The following is a 17,957-nucleotide window of genomic DNA, read 5'->3' on the forward strand; positions in this document are numbered from 1 at the left end:
TGAATTGGGTTGCAAGAGCTCTTAAGGATGTTCTGGTTCCACCCCCTGCCATGGAAGTGTAAGAGCTATGCATATTGAAGGCAAAAATAAATTTATTTTAATCTAACTAAATTTAACTGGAGCAGGACAGTCAGACACCTGTTGTACCTGTTCATCATATCAGACTCCTGTGGGGAGATGGAATGGAGAGGATGTTGTCACAGACACTGCGCCTCTTTCACATGGAACACAAGATGCTTTGAGGGCTTTGCACCTGGGAGCCAAGCAGGTTGTGTGGGGGAACCAAGGAAGGGATTTCAGTTTATGCATTCCCACCTTCAATGCTCCACACATCTCCAGCACCTGTTTTCAAGGCTGTTTTCAATGTAGGAAGGGTGGATGTAGTTATGGTTAAGTTAAACTTTCTTGTATCATGTTTTTGCCAGAGACTATTTCAAATGTTGATGTATTTCACTGTGAAAAAGATCCCTGAATTTCTGGAGTGTTTTCCATCATGATTTGGGTCACAACAAAATTAAAAAGACAACTTTAAACTCCTTTCCTTGCATACATTTTCTGCAGACACAGAAACTCTTGGCACTGATTTGTCTCATTGACTTCAATGGCTGAGCCTTTCCTCCCAAAAGCAATCCAGATTTTCGTCTATGAATTACTTCCATAAGGTCAGGACGTGTTATTTTATACAAAGGCTTTCCCCCTGGAGCTCCTAGTACTTGTCCTCCACAAGTCCCTCATCTAAGGGTAGCAGAAGCGCTTTGGCTGAATCAAAAGGAGATGTCTGAAGCATGTGAAGATTTCCAAAGAGGTAGAGCTGAGATTCCAGGTGAGGCATCTCCTCCTCAGAACAGGAACAAGATATTTAGCAGGAATTCAGAATGGAACTTTATAACCAGGTGATCATCTAAGACAAAAGCCTCCTTCTCAGCTAGTCCCTGACTTGCAGGAGGTACCAAGGTGGTAGTCACTGTGTATATACATGAAGTATGAGATGGGGTATTTAAGCTGAAGGAGGGCAGGTCTAAATGAGAAGGAAGGATTTCTTCCCTGTGAGGGTGGTGAGGCCCTGGCACAGAGTGCCCAGAGAAGCTGTGGCTGCCCCTGGATCCCTGGAAGTGTCCAAGGCCAGGTTGGATAGGGCTTAAAGCATCCTGGGATAGTGGTAGGTGTCTCTGCCCATGGCAGGGGGTGGAACAGGATGGTCCCTTCCATCCCAAACCATTCTATTTCATAGGCTGAGACGGACTGAATCCCCTCTCAGTTTTGTTACTAAATATGATCCAATATTTCTAACCCCTTCAGCCTCACAAAGGCACAGGTTGATTTGAAATGGTGCCACATGTCCCTAATAATTTTTATGTTCAGTGAATCAATAAAGACCATGTCTTGTGTTTGGTTCCTCCTTGTGCTGCATCAGCCTGAACTATGCAGAAATCCAGGCTTGAGCTATTACCAATATTCTTACATCTTTGGAACCTGAAACAGCCTTCCATTGTCTGACAGTAGCTATGAATAAATGGGAAACACTAATTTTTATTCATTTACATAACGAAGAAGAAGAGGTAAAAGGTTCAAGAATGTGGCGTTAGGCTCTCTAAGGACAGAGCCTATCGTGTTTCTCTTGGCTTAGAAATAAATATTTTTAATAGTTTGTGTAGTAAATTGTTTTCTAAGTGTCTGTCTGAAGTACAGTTGGATAAAACTCTGGATATTATATGATTTTATAGAATTCCTGTGAACTTTGTACTTATCTGAAGACGGTTTAATGAACCAAACCATTTCATCATCATCCTCATTTAGCCAGTCACCAACCCCAATTTCTGTGTTGTGTGCAAGAGCTGCAGGTTCTGTGAGCAGTACAACTGTAAACAGCACTAAAAGTAAGCATGAATGATTAGCTCCAGAGTGGCAAATTTAATTTGAACAGTTTTGACAGGTTGTGTTGCTTGGGTTGAACTTGAAATAACATCTTGACATATCAATGGTTCTTGTGCTTTTCCAGGCTGAGTTGTTCCTTAAGGTGTTGAGTCATATAACTTGATGATGGAGTGTCAAACATAATGTGTTAAACCTGAAAAAAGGAAATAACTTGTACCATGATGATCAGCACATGTTAAAATATGCCTTACTGTTTCTAATTAAAAAGAGTAGATTTTCTGTTATTTCAGTTCAATCCATAGCAGCAGATTTGAAATATCCCTGCTGTGCAAAACAAAAGGTACAGACCGTTTTAAATGGATGGGGAAAAAAACAGATTAAGATATTTCCATTTAAATTAAACAATAGTTTATGGTTTAGGGATAAATACTTTAATGTGTTTCTGTGAGGCTAAGGATACCCACAAATGAATTTCAAGCCAAAATATCAATACCAAAAATGTTGGAGCAGAATAAAGCCCAGTAAAAAGCATCCACTGGGAAGCAAGTGATGTCAAGTGGCTCAGTGGTATTTGCATGCAAGGAGATGGCAGCCGTATAAGTGAGAGATAACAGAAGAGTTGAGACGGGGAGCAAAATTTATCATAACATGTCTAGTGATGATTAAAAGCCTGTGCTTATTAGATGCATAAAATGTATTACTAAATCATTTTTGGAACATATAATTTTCCAATTATTTATGCATCACAGTAATTAATGATAGGAGGGACAGAGTCAATGATTCACTGTGTAATACATATAGTAGTTACCTGGGGAGGAAAAAATTACAGTGCTACCAATTATTTGCTTTAATGTTTTTGTAATTATGCCCTACACCCAAGTTGAAAATTTCTTTAATTCTTTTTTTAAACCCTTCATTCTCAACAATGAAAATGCTTTCTTTTTAGCCTTCAATTAAGTCTAATTTTTAAACTGCCATCCAAGAAATATACAATTCCATAAATGCCTTGTTCCCTTTTATATTTTGCTGGCAACAGTCTTCGAGTATGAAATCTTGCCCTTCAAGCATCTTATTGATGAACTAATTTAGCCACTCTGAAGGATGATCATCTGTTTAATACACATGGCCTGGATTTGCATGATATCAGGTTTTTTCTACTTTAGTCTTAACTTTTTAACTGCAGGAAAATGAACCAAAGCTCCTGCTGTTTCTCACCAGGCAGGACTTTATTCCTGTGTGTGGGAAAGGGAAAGAGAATTCTGCTGTCAGCAGAGTTATAGAAACACAGGATCACAGATTGGTTTGAGTTTGAAGGAACAATAAAGATCAACTTTATTGTTGATCATTCCAGCTTCCTGCCGTGGATAGGAGCACCTTCCTCCAATTTCAGGTTATTCAAGCCTTATCCAGCTTGGCCTTGAGGACTTGCAGGGGTGGGGCATCAAACAACGAGACAAATCCCTCCAATATTTTCTATTCTGCCTTATGGAAGTGCTGGCACTGGAATAAAACTGCACCATTCCTAAATGTTTGGATGGCATGGCATGGGGTTTTGCCAAGGAGAGAATGTTTTCACATTCAACAAAATCAGCCTATGAAATATCTCTCAGATGCTGCTCATGACCTAGCACCAGGGATTATTCCTAGAAAACAGTCTAGATGCATCCATCCATTTGTGGAAAAATAAACAAAAATTATATATGTGGAAACTCTTTTGTGTCAATTTTCCCCAGGAATAGAGCAATCCCAAGATCTGGGTGGACACTTTGAACTTGACTAATACCACACTTGACTTGACCACACCAGAAAACCACACTTGATTTGAGCAGGAGGATCACAAGTCCTACAACTTCCCACACTTAATCCCACTTCCACCATTCTTGACACTGAGACCCCCTGAAGGCTCCACACTGCCACACACAACACATCTGGAGGGATGTCTCCTCTTCCTGTTCCCGCTCAAAACAGAAGTCAGAGCAATTTTTTCAAAAGACCAGGCTGCATTTTCCATGTAACTGTCAGCATTTGGAGATGACATGATTTTCAGGGACTATACTGAAAATTAGTGACCTGATATGAACTTTTCCCTTGCTAGGAACTCTTCTCTAACAACCTCAGTTTGCTTACAGCTATGACAGACAGAAGTCATTTCTTTTCCATGGGCTGGGCATGATGTTCCCAACAATTCATGCAACTCCCATAGGACAAGAGAATGCATTTCCTTTGAGCCACAACCAAAAGCCTTTCCCAGAGTAGGCTTAGTAATGTTTAAAGGATTTATTTAATTCTTTTCCCTTGAATAAATGAGCTTGGAGGGCTAGACTTTCCTGTGAAGAAAATATAAAAAAAAAATTAAAAAATAAAAAGTGTAGTGCATTTTGGCAGATTATGTGGGTGGTATATGAATCAATAAAGCTTCCAGCTATGTAAAGCCTTTGGGTACATTGTGATGTTTGTTTGTTTTATATTTATTCCAAACACAACTAAATATGAATAGTTTGGTGGGGTTTTATATCTGCCAAGAAATGAGAATGTAATCCTCCCCCTACCCTTCCTACCTCCCTGTTGTAAGTGTACCCATACCAAGCATTTATTTATTGCAAACATTCATGAAGAAAAAACACTGATGATAATGATGGAAAAAATATTCTTGAGAAGCTTCCCTAAATGTCTGCTCAGGCATGTAGATGGAATATGTTATGGAGATTAGATAACTGTGTCCTTAGCTGAGTCTGCTCCTGGGCTAAGGACAGTTTGGTGGAGGCAATGACAAAGTTAGTAGAGGCCTTAACACATCCCAGGTAATCCAACACCTTCTGGGTCACTGATGTAATCCTGATTTTGGGTAATAAAACCTTGCCCATGCTCTAAAACGTTTGTGGCAGGAATAAATTCAGGATGGATTTTTCTCTTTGTTTTTTACCTAAGCTTTTTTAGTGTGTTTATTTTGGTGTGAGCTGATTGCTGGCTGTGGCCTACATGGAGCTGTCCCAGTGCTTCTGCTTTGAGGTTTTAAGTTCATGAAAGGTACCAAAAAGTGTCTGTGCTGGCCAAAATCTACCATGGGGAGAAAAAAAAAAAAAAAAAAAAAAAAAAAAAAAAAAAAAAAAAAAAAAAAAAAAAAAAAAAAAAGTGCTAATAATTCTCACAGATTTTTCCAGGTCTGCTTTAATCCGTATTTGACAACAAAAGACCCAGGTTAGAATGGAATGGAATGGAATGGAATGGAATGGAATGGAATAGAATAGAATGGAATGGAATGGAATGGAATGGAATGGAATGGAATGGAATAGAATAGAATAGAATAGAATAGAATAGAATAGAATAGAATAGAATAGAATAGAATAGAATAGAATAGAATAGAATAATTTCAGTTGGAAGGTATCTACAATGATCATCTGGTCCAACTGCTGATCATTTCAAGGTTGACCAAGAGATGTTGCTAAGGCATTTTCCAAATGTCTCTTAGATGCTGACAGGCCTTGGACACCAACCCCTTCTCTAGAAAGCCTATTCCAGTGTTTGAGCAGCCTCTTGGCCATGAAATAATCTCCCAGTGTTCAATCTAAACCTCTCCTGGTACAGCTTTGAACCATTCTTATGTGTCTTATCACTGCATACCACACAGCAAAGATCAGCACTCACCTTCCCACTTTCCCTCCTCAGGACACTATGGAGACCAAAAAGGGAAGTCCTTGCTTCATAAGAATATGAATTGGGGAAAAAAAGAATGTAATAGCCATTGCTTTCCAAGGACTTTGCAAGGAACTTTTCACTCTGCAAGGATACATCCATGGAAATGAATGCAGAAAGAACCCACAAAAATAGCAGCAACAAAATGGTGGATATCTCACCTAGGAAGGAGCTCAAGGCTCATGTCCATGTCAGTGATGAACACTTGCATTTCAACAGCCTCCTGCAAAAGGCTGGACATGCTATTGTTGCAACATTAAGAATCTTTAAGGATCCCATCTTCCACCTAGAAATTGCCTACTTTCAATATTTAACATTTTTGTCCACTCTAGGAATGCAAGATGTCTGGAGACAGAACAATGGACCATTTAGATTCAGAAAAACTATTTAGATTCAGCAAGAAAGGCAGACCTGTGTAGTCCTGATGTTCAGTTTGGGTAGCAGCCACTACTAAATTGACACTGTCCAATCTGAAAGGACAGATAATGGGACTCAAAACTGGATAAAATGGATGACATTCACTTTCTTTGCAATGACAGAAATTAGACTAATCATCATAATGGTCGCCTTTGATTTTAAGTATCTAAGAGCTGCCTATAATTGGGAGATAATTGGAACTGGCTGGTGGAAATTAATCAATTTTATATGTAGGGGTCGATGATGAGAACAAAGATTTGGAAATAAGACAATCCTTATGCGACACGGAGCAGCAAAGTCCTGGAGGGTTGAATGTCAAAGTGAGAATCATCAGAGCGAGACTGGAAATCTATGATGCAACTGTTGATATACTGGGTGACTTCCTGAATCTTCATCAACTCAAAGGAGAGAAACTGGTTAAGGGTGCAAACTGTGTCTAAAAAGAGCTAAAATTGATCACATGACTTGCATTTTAGTAGTTTCACTTCCTTTCATTTCCTGAGAATCAAAGCTGAATTAAGAAGATGATGGCAATGAGATCTTGAAAGTGGACCTCATTCCAGGTTTCTGTTTTACTTGGATTTTAGGAGAATGCTACAGAAACCTTACAACTTTTGACTGTGTGGTTGCAGTAAATTGACATAAGGCTCAATGACTTAGTGGAAAAGAAATCCAGAATGAGGCCAGAAATTATGGATATTTGTTAGGTGATTTTTTTTTCCAGTTTATTAGCATTGAGGTCTTTCTTGAAGAAAGTGTACACCTAGAGATAATAGCAAGGGCAATTTGTGGGGAGTCAGTCTACAGTTTACGAGGTGAAATTTAGAAGGTTATATGCAGGAAGGGTGGATACAGTTAGACTGTGCCAGCTGGTCTAGAATAAGATCATATTTCAGTTGGAATAGGCCTTGTAGATAATCCATTTCCAGCCCCCTTCCATGGGCAGGGACATCTTCCACTATCCCAGGTTGCTCCAAGCCCTGTCCAACCCAGCCTTGGACATTTCCAAGGATACAGCAGCCACAGCTTCTCTGGACAACCTCTGTCAGGGCCTCTCCACCCTCACAGGGAAGAATTTATTTCTAATATCCAATTTAAATCTCACTCTTACAGCTTAGAAACATTCCCTTGTCCTATTATTACATGTCCCTCTCTAGGTTTCTTGGAGCCCTTCCAGACTGGATGCCCTTGGAAGGCTCCTAAGGGAGCCAAGAAGCCAAGAAATTGTAGCAGGATTCAATGGGTCAGCAAAGATGCAGCATTTGTACTTTTTGTGGTGTGCATTTTTGCTTCCCCTTAATATTGGGACAAAATCCTTGTTTACTTAGGGACTTCTGGAAGCTCAGCTTTTAATTTCTCTATCGTTGAGACACACAGACAATTTTTTGCAAACCAGATCCTAAGTGATTTGACAAACATCAAAATATTGTGGAAACTGGACCTGCCATTACACCTGTTATTACCTACTACTACTTAATACCCAAGGTTATTGCATAACTGCTTCTACCCTGTATTAGTTCATTTTTATGCCTTTTGTTTTCACCTCTCCTCCTTCCTTCCCCTCTCCAGCAGCCCTCAGAATACCTTCTCCTGCTTTTGTCAGCACAGAGCAGTGCACTGTTATTAATGTCTCCTCTCATTCCCAGCCCTTTCTGCATCTCTTTTCCATCGTTGCCTCCAGTGACATGCAATGATGATAATGGGATGCAGTGCCACTGGCATGCTACCCCAAAGCCCTGCAAGGACTAGTTCAGAGGTACAGAATTGCTTAAAAAGCCAGGAGCTTCTCTACCCAAGGGGAAGAAAAAGCGATTGCTTGCTGCGTCAGGAGCTGAATGCTCCTTGCCACTTCCTAGCAGAGCAGTTTAGAATCAAGCTCCAGTGGATGATAATTGTTTTAACTACCATTGTGCTTCTCTCTTTTATCCAGAGGCATGGTTGGGGAGGATGGGTGAAGTTGTGCAACTGATGTCTGCCTAATTTGCAGGGTATTCCTAATTGGTTGGGATAGATCACCCTGCCCTCCCTTCTCTCTCCTCCCCCCACGGAGATGCAGCTTGAGCCTTCACTTTACAGCTTTTCCAAAGAAGTTTATGCTTTCTTTACACACAGTCTGCATAGAAACAAAGTGCGCCGATGCAAACATCATCTGAACACAACCAGGACTGAAAACGACTTCATTTTGTTACCAGGAAGGTGATAAAAGTCAATAAAGCACAATGATGTACTCTTTTTATTATACAGAGCTTTGTATGCAGCCCAGCTGACAAAGTCTTTAGAGGTGGAAGATTAGGGGCAAGAATGACCACCCAGTTTCTTTGAGTAGAAATGTTGTGTCATAATCAGATTCCCTACTTTAGATATTTACAAAGGCAGTTCAGGTAGCCTTTAAACACAGACTCAGTTAAAGAAAGAATGTGCTGCCTCTGAAGAATAAACCACAGCCCTTGAATGAGCTCTGTGTGGTTTTCTGAACTGACTCTACTGGGAGGATAGAAACTTCAGTGATCACAGAATCCCAGAATGGTTTGGGTTGGAAGGGACCTTAAAGCTCATCCATTTCCAGCCCCTGCCATGGGCAGGGACAGCTTCCACTGTCCCAGGTTGCTCCAAGCCCTGTCCAACCTGGCCTTGGACACTTCCAGGGATAGGAACACTTTACCCTACTTGAGCTGGGAAGCAGCTAGACCTGGTTAAGAGCCATCATGAGGGACAAGAGCATGCTTAAATGGGGCATTGCTGCTGAGTTGGGAGCCTCAGCTACATACAATTGGGAAGATGTTCTGATGTGATCCTAAACCATGAATCTACACCTTTTCCCTTTCAGTCTGTCTCAAATTAAAAACAGACTTCCTTAGCACAGGGAATTGAAGGGTTTGACTCCTTCCTTTCTCTGTTTCTGATATTTGCCTCTGGAAGTCATCAATAAGCTGTTTCAACTGAGTTACTGGGCATTAATGAGGACAATAAATTTCCACACATTAGATCACTAATTGTATCAATAGATGTACTCTACCATTGAGGCCAACAATTTTCACCCCATGGCCAACTTCAGTTTCTTTCCAGTTTATTTAGTTTTAAGCAGAATTCTTAGTTGTTCATTAAGACATACTCAAACATGAGCTCTGAAAACCCCTAAAAAAGGATTTAAGGATTCAGTGCTTCCACTATCATTTGGCTCTGTACCAGTGTTGTACCAGTGAGAAGTCCTTTTGGACTGATAATCTATTCATCGTGTCCTGCAGCATCATTCCCTGCTTCTCTTAAGAGTTCATCTAATCTAGTGGTGCTGCTGTCAATTAATGATGTTGAACACTGTCTGCTGGTGCTTACAGATTCACTCAGATTATGGATTTTGTTCCATTTCTTTCATATTTTCTGAAATGTAAGTATTCTTGATTTTTTTCCACTGAAAATGTATACAACTCCTTATGCTGTGCTTGCAGAATTGTGGCTTAGATCTGAAATGAGACAGGCAACAGAGTTCGCTTGTAGACATCAAATTTTTCATCAAGTCAATGATATAAAAAGACAAGTTCCTAAAGGAAGTCAGGAGTTTCCTCGTTAAATCATTATATGTAGACAAATTTTTATTTTGTCAAAATTAATTTTGTCAGGTAATGTATCCACCTGTTCTTACAGAAGCTGCAGAAGCAGTTTCTTGCATCAGGAAAAGAATTGCTGATCACCCACTTTGAAAGATCTTTTGGCTGGTGCTTGGGGCATTCGTCTGTGATGTGAAAAAGTGCAGTAAAAATCCCCAGTCTGAATGAAAGACAGCACTAACCTGAATCTTAATCTCTCCCACCACAGCTATCCAGGGCTCACACTGTTCATACACTTTATTAGTTAGAAAATTAATGATTTTCTTCTACAGGGCTAATGCCAACTATTCGAATAGCCTGAGGGACTTTATTTATTTTCCTCCAGGATCCTGTCACAGCGTGATTTCTTCTCCAAGTTTTGGCAGGTAGGCAGGCAGCCAGAATAACCATGAGTGGTTCAGATGATAAAATAAATACACCCTCATTTAGTCTGAGAGTCTTAACACTCTTTGTGTGCTGTCTGAGTCAAAATCTTGGTTTGTCCCTTCTGGTTTTTGGGACAAAATCCACAGGTTCTCATCAGGATTCTGCTCCTGAGAGCTTGAAGTTGCTGGCTGTCAATTCAGGCTGGAGTTTTGAGACATCTTTACCAAGCCTGTCATTCCTGTGCTGCCTGTTTGAGGCAGTTCATCCCCTTGTGAGCATCACTGAGCTCACCTTACTTGGCAAATTACTCTTCTCTTCATGCAGAGAATGATTTAAGGGTACCAAATCCTGCACCGAGCAAAGAAGATATACTAGAAACCAAAAATTAATAATGGAGAAAATCTAGGAAAATTATGTACATGCAAAGCTTAAAGCCCAGCCATTATTCCTGGGTCAAGAAAATGCCACTGTGATCTGTGTGATCCAAGGCTGCCAGTGCAATGCCCTCACATTATTCAGCAGAGGAACCATTCTTGGATAGTAAACTCTGATCCAGCTAAGCAGGAGAGCCTCCTCCATCTGGATGTTTCTTTACGACTTTAAAAAAAAAAAAAAAAGAACAAATGCATTTGGAGAAGACTGGGGACTTGTGAGGGATCAGTTTAAAAGAAAGGATTAAGAGCACTTCACACAGCCCTGAGGGGAAGCAATAGTCTACAGACATTGGAAGATTGGAGGCTGTACAGATTGAAAACAAACATGCAAGGTACTAGGAGAGGGTTTAGTTGGATCCCCTTTTCCCATGTGAAATTGTGGGTGAATTTCTAGATAAACTTGTTTTGAGCGCAAGCTATTTGCTTAGAATTGTGTTGTGAGGAACAGTGAGTGAGAATTTAAAAAATGCTAGGATGGTGCCTAGAAAAATAAGTGTGAATTGACTGTAGGATGTAACTCTATCCAGGCTTGGAGATAGTTTAGCATAATCAGCTTTTTCCATCCATAACACAGAGGATATTGTGCATTATTAAAAGCAGAAACTTCTGACCACTTGACTATTGGTGTCTTGCAGCTGTAAGGATGTGAATGGTATGTGTTAAAATCAGCCACAGGAGGGCTCTTGCATTATTTCCCTGCAAGCCTTTAAACATATTGAGGATAATAAAGGAGGAAGCCTGTTCAAGCAAGGATAGACAGAGGCTAAAAAGATCAAGTCAATCTGTGCTCGAGCTCCTGTCAGTATGGACAGGAAAGGAACGCTCTGATTCATGAATAGTTCATTGTGCATTTCAGTTCATCTACTTGTAGAAGAAAAAGTGATTTCCCCATCTGTGATTTTAGCTGGAATTCATGTTCCTTCAGTAACAGATCCAATGTGTACAATGGAGGTCTGGATACAAGGACAGAGATAAAGATGGGGTTTCCAATGCAGTGCTAAGTAACTGCTCCCAATTTTCGAGATATCTATATTTGGTGCTGTTCTATCCATTGCTAAAGCACTTTTTCTCATTTTTGCTTGTATTGCCTCCACTGTGGCTTGAGGACCATCAGCCAGTGCTACAATGTTTTCATAGAGTGGGCCCCTCAAAACCATTCATATCCATGTGCAGGGATCAAAATTATCCCTTCATAGTCAAGGAAGAGTCTTTCTTGCTCTGTTCTGTTCATGCTTTCCATATGGAGCATTTGGTGATAGAGTGGGCGTGGAGAGAATTAGTTTCCTCTTGCCCTGATCCAGAGGAAAGTTTTGACACCCCTTTTTTGACAACTTCACAGTAGTGTTGGAAAATTAGTTTCCAACTACAGCTCTGAATGAAACAGTATTGAGCATTTACCTCTGATCTATTCTCCCTTGTCTGAAGCACTATTTCTTTTTCCACAAAGTGGAAAGAGACAACTCATCTAACATAAGAATTGTTGCTCTGGCAACATCAATCCACACTCATAAAATATCCTCTCTTCCTACTAATATGTAAGGAAATTCAAATCAATAAATAAATTAATGGGCATCTTAAATATTGAAGAAATATATTAATAAATAAACCAATCAATGAATTCTTAGTTTTTAGTTTGGTGCCTCAATCTGTCCATGAAGTGATCAAATCAACAAGACATGTTTTTATGGTTTGACACTGCAGTGGTTTCAAGTTTGTTAAATTTTGTTTTTTGTTTCATTTAGTGTAGTGGTTTGAGTGTTTACGACCACAGAGCCAAAGGAGGACAACACACTGTTTACACAAGAAATTATACTTTTTTTCTTTTTCCAGAATTTCTGCCCTTGCCTATCTTGGCAAACATCTGTTGCAAAGCTTGCTTTTGATAACATTTTTCCAAGGAAAAAGCATTTTATCAGATAATGCATGACCAGCTCTTTAGGATACAGTTTCTCTGACTGAATCCTTCCTGGAGCCGCTAAATGCCAATTATTTTTCTGGATTATCTACATTTTTAGAGGCATTTACCCCTTTGGGTGTTAAGATTCAAAGGAAAAATCCATCCACAGGTGCCAATGTCAGGGATGTGAATCGTGGGAGATGCTTGTGCTGTTTGTACATCTGCACCTGGCCTGTTTTGAAAACCATCTCCACCACTCCTGCCTCTGGCATTTATCCCCTTTCCAGGCCCACGATGGTTTTTTTACAACCCCCTGAGGCCCAGCATATCTGGCCATCAGGACAGCGAGTCACCAAGCAGCAACGAACAGCAACCATGTGCAGAGAATTCCTTCAGATGCTCTTCCCCCCACCTCTTCTCCCTGATTTCTCTGCTCCTGAACGTTTGCTCTTTCATACTTCATTGGAGAATTGTGTTATCTCCATGAGATGTGGCCGGGCTCAGCGCGGGAATGTCTGTGGAGGAACGTTGCCCTCCTCCTGCCGACACCACACCAGGGATGGGGGCTCTTCTTGGACACCAGAAATGCAAAATAAAATGAACAAATAAATAGAAGAAACAAGAAAAAAAATTAAAAAAGGAGAGGTGAGGAAAGGAAAGTGGGAGAGAGAAAGAGAGAGGGGAAAAAAGACAGAGCTACTTCTTTTTCCCCCTGTTTCTTCTCCGAAGGAAGCAGCAGTGTCTCCTTGCAGAACGACAACCCTCAGGATACAGCAGTTGTCTTCAAATCTGTGACCATAAAAAATCATTATCTCTGTGAAATACAGCAATTTGGGAGATAATCAAACAGTGACCAGGGGGCAGAGCTGCCAATCTGAAGGATTATGCTCTGTGCATGCTTGATTCTGTCTGACCTTCCTCCGAGCCAGCTGTCAGCTTGGCGAAAACGCACACGGATCGACTCAGGGCACATTCATTAGACTGTCTTCGGTGAAGAAGTCATTTGCATAAAACCCCAGCTTTCTTAATTAGTACTTCATTTTTCCCTTGACTTATTTTGTGGCTAAGTTCACTTGCCTTTTTTTTTTTTTTTTTTTTTTTTTTAACTTGCCGAAAAATAAAATGGGGGAGGAGATTCCTTTTTTTTTTTTTTTTTTTTTTTTAATGTGGGGGCAGGAGGGAATATGACTTGCAAATTAACTCAGTGATAATTAGCCTATTAACATTTTCAGAGATGTAGGAGGTTTCCAAATTTTAAAAAAAAAAAAAAAAAAAAAAAAAAAAAAGATAAGGGGGAAAAAAGTGTGCAGGGGAATATTGGAGTTGAAGTTTATTATCTAAATTTCTCTACTGGCAACATTGAAATGTTGGATAAGAAAAACAGTACATGCTGAAAAAAATTTCTCCTTTCTTTTACAGTTATGCATACTCTTTCACATTCACTTGGGAAAATGATACTTCGTCGTTCCCATGGAAAAGAAATGGATTTTTTCTCTGTTGTTAGAAAAAGAAAAAAAATTCTTCTACTACATGTAGTGAATTGTTTAGATTAAGAAAAAGTTATCCATATACTGCAGTTTCACCTAGACTTCTCCCGTATGCACCAATAACGATTTTCACATCCCCTAAAAGACTAAAAAAAAAAAAATAGTTCTGTCAAAATAAATGGGAAATTGTTGTATGAGTTTAAAGTATTCAGTTAAGATGCACCACACTTAACTGATTTAAGATTGTTCTGTGATTGCTGGGAACAAACAAGCCACAGGAATGATTGTCTTGTGTTACAAGGAGTGTACAGAGGAAAGAGAGATGCCAAATTAGTGCAGACATTATCAAATTTGCTCTTCAGTTCAAAGTGGATGCTAATGATTCTTGTTCTCTGTTTGATATTCTGCTCCTGCCTGATGTAGGAAGGTGTTTCCGAGTGCTCCTAAGTTTAATCACAAACTAGTTTAGCTTGCATTTCAGTTCTGCTGTCAGAGCTTAATTATTGCACAAGGGGAGGGAAATCTTGAAGTCCAAGCAACACCCCTGTAACTCACTGACAAATCACAAAGTAACAGAGGTAATAGGAATACACATCCTAGCATGCTGCTTTTGTGACAGAATTCTGTTTGAAATGGTGAAAAAGCAGTAAAAGCTTCTGCCAGGTTTTGTAATTTCCTTCTCATCATGCGAGAGAGCAAAAGTGTAACTGTGAACATCCTTATTTCAGACATATATTCCAGGTCTCCTATGGTTTTTTAATTTAAAAATTTGATTTTATAATTCTTTTCCAATATAGGACTTGCGCAGAATTTCAAGACAGGACTGGTAGCTGCTGTCAGGATATTGAACAACCCTAAGTTTGAATGATCAGGATCAGCCTTTGGAAGACAAAAAATATTCAGGTGTTTATTAGTAAAATGAATGATGCCAGGACCTGTTCTCTGTTCCTCAGGGCAGGAGGCTCAGACTGGTCTGTGTAATAGTGAATTGCCTCAATCTCCAAAACAGCATGAATGAATCCAAACTGCCTAAAAAGAATTGTTCTTGCCCCACACCAAGACCCCAGATATTCAGTGAAATCATCTGGAGCATCTAGTTGGCCTGGAACAAAACCACATTGAAAATTGTTCTGGATATAGAACAGTATGAACAGCCACAGTTTAGTTCCTGTGTCCACTTCCAGCAGTGCCTCATTTACTCAGGCAACTGTACCCTCAGCTATTTCCATCTGGGAATTAAAACTTGTTCTGAGGTCCATTTCAGATTTTATTCACTGGGGTGTTACAAGAAATATACTTAAGTAAGTACCTCAAAAACCTGTATATGTGTATTTATAATATTATTCAAGAGGCAGATAATAAAACATCCTGAAGACTGTGTATGTATGTAGACTTTTAAAAGACAGAATGAGAACAACAACATGTCAAGCTCTTGCTTTTGTGAGTTATAGATTGGTGTAAATTTACAGAAGTCAACTGCTTTGAAATTTCAACTGTAATGGCCTGCACCAAAGGACTTCCAGAGTGCTAAACACACATTTTATTTCCTGTCTGGTGTGTAATAAAAGTATTTCAAGTGCCCCAAGAGCAGCTGTAGTTTTGAAAGTCAAATGCAAAGAGCACAGAAGTCAGTAGAAAGATTTTAATGTTCACTCCAGTCTTTCTTGCACTTTCTACCAATTATATCTGGAAGTTTATGGGGACCTGTCAGAAAAAGTCTGATCTTCAAAGATTTTTATTATTTATATGTAAAGACAAGCTATTGAATACTAGAAACTACCCAGTAAATCTTTATTAAAATAGAAAAAAAATCCAAAAATAAAAGTCTACACACGGGTTCGTTCTCATAGAAAGAAAATCTCATGGGGAAAAGCTGGATTTTAGAGCTGACCAATGTACCATCACTCTGTGAATTGCACTACACTTATGCTCAGTGAATCTGGGATATACCCAATACACTCTCAGCCTCACAGCATTCAACGTTTCTTGTCTGTAGCCTTTGATGGACTCCTGTAACCTTCTGCTACTCTGGGAAAATTTACTAGATTGCAAAGGATAAAAATTGATTTTGTTATTAGACCAAAAGATTCAGCAGTAATTCCCAATTTAGTTACTAGGGACAATCTAAAGTCTAGTTCTAACCTTTCCACACTACTTTTATGCCTTCTCAGTGCCACCACACTCAGCAGATATTTCCATTTAGCTCTTAGGCACCAAACATCAATTCCAAGACTCTCAGCAGAGACCTATGGGTACTTCACTCATGTTATTCAGAGTTCTCTCTTTATTCTATTTCCCTCTAAATTAAAGCTGCAATTCAGAAAGGTCAAGTTCTCAGATGTAAATAAAATATTGTTCCTATGACACATTCATATAAGTCCAAGAGGAGTCATCAATCACTGCTGGTTGATTCAGTACAGTTACAGCAATTTTAGGTCCTTATAAAAGAATTCATTTTGTATTTCCAGTCTAGGCAAAGGTCATCATATCTAACTTTTCCAATACCAAAATTAGGCCTTTAGTCTGAGGCAGTCAGCTATGTTCCTGCTGCAGCTGAAAGGAGACAGATATGAAATATCAATAAATAAATAAAATCTAACCAAAGGAGGCACCAGTTCTGTGATGGGATGAATTGTTCTCCCTGGGAACTAGTCCCTCCTTGCTGACCATGAGAGCCTGTCTTGACAGATACCTTATTGAAGGAAAATTATTTCTAGAAAAGAACAATTCAATGGGATGGGTCAAGGGTTTAACTGCTTGATTACATGGTACAGACAGTCTTGAAAGTTTTTTTATCATTGTAGTAATTTCAATGTAAGATGATGGTGATAATAATAATAATAATAATAATAATTTATCTTAGTATAGTTTGAGTTGGAAGGGTCTTGTAAAGTTATGAGCAGAGACATCTTCAAGTAGACCTGGTTTCTCAGAGCTCCATCCAACTTGACCTTGAATGTTCCCAAACATGGACCCATTTTCAAGCCCATTTTCTGTTTTCTTGATTTTATAATGAGTGGGGATTAGTGATGCTTCTCAAATCCAAGAGTTCTTGGTGCCTGGAATACACTGAATACTCTGCAGTGTTCTACAACTTTCACTACTGCTTCTTTGTATGGCACATAATTATCTTGTCATGCATTATCCCAAGGCTCTGAAATCTTTGGGACAAAAGGCATTTCAATTCCAGATAGAGACTCAAAGAAACAATGTTGGAAATTACCATGGCTGACTCCAGGGAGAAAACATCTTCCAATGCTACATGGAGGTCTCTGTGTGGAGCAGAACAGAATCAGAATCATAATACTCCTGTTTCAGGGGGCAAATTTCATGTCCATGTCCAGTTTTAAATGAGGCTTCCACTCTTCACACAGAAAAGAAACCCCAAAATCCATAATAAAACCCATAAGGCTTAATAATAAACTCTACCATAACAAAGATATGCCGAGAGATCCTGGGAAAAGGCTGGAGATATGTGCCCAATCTTGAATATATTTCTCCCTCCAATCTCAAATTTGATGACTAAATATCAAAACAGGATTTGTTTCTTGAGCTGTATAGAAGCAATAAGAAAATTCACAGAGTCATGGAACTATTTGTGTTGGAAACGATCTCTAAGATCTTAGTCCAAGCATTAACCCAGCACTGCCAAGGCCACCATTCACCGTGTCCCAAAGTGCCACATCCACACTGCTTTTGAACACTTCCAGGGACAGTGATTCCACCACTTCCCTGAGCAGCTTGTTCCAACTCCTGACAGACCTTTGAATGAAAAAATTCTCAATATTCCATCTATGTCCCTCCTTATGCAAGTTGAGGCCACTTCCTCTCTTCCTATTCTTTGTTCCCTGTGAGCAGAACCCAACCCCACCTGGCTGTCCCCTCCTGTCAGGGAGTTGTGCAGAGCCAGAAGGTTCCCCCTGAGTCTCCTTTTCTCCAGGCTGAGCCCCCCCAGCTCCCTCAGCTTCTCCTCATCACACCTGTGCTCCAGTCCTTTCACCACTTTCATTGCTCTTCTTTGGAAATTCATGTGTCCAAATAATGTGTAAATTAAAAATATGTAAATAAAGGAAATACGTAAATAAAGGAAAAATGCTCTATTGTCTTCAGTGGACCTAAGGAATACATTATCCAATCAAGACACCTCCCTGGTAAGGCTGTAATTTCTCATCCTTCAGCATTT

General features: G+C 39.6%; 1 long non-coding RNA gene across 1 annotated transcript in view; it reads left to right on the forward strand.

Annotated features, from left to right (window-relative positions):
• LOC136358710 (uncharacterized) overlaps window positions 1-17,957 on the forward strand; it is a 700,888-nt gene that overhangs the window by 161,397 nt on the left and 521,534 nt on the right. Inside the window, exon 2 of the long non-coding RNA XR_010743156.1 lies at window positions 4,946-5,007. This is a non-coding gene — a long non-coding RNA (uncharacterized lncRNA). The remainder of the gene's footprint in view (window positions 1-4,945; window positions 5,008-17,957) is intronic.

Source organism: Sylvia atricapilla, chromosome 3 (assembly GCF_009819655.1).
Source record: "Sylvia atricapilla isolate bSylAtr1 chromosome 3, bSylAtr1.pri, whole genome shotgun sequence".
NCBI lineage: Eukaryota > Metazoa > Chordata > Aves > Passeriformes > Sylviidae > Sylvia > Sylvia atricapilla.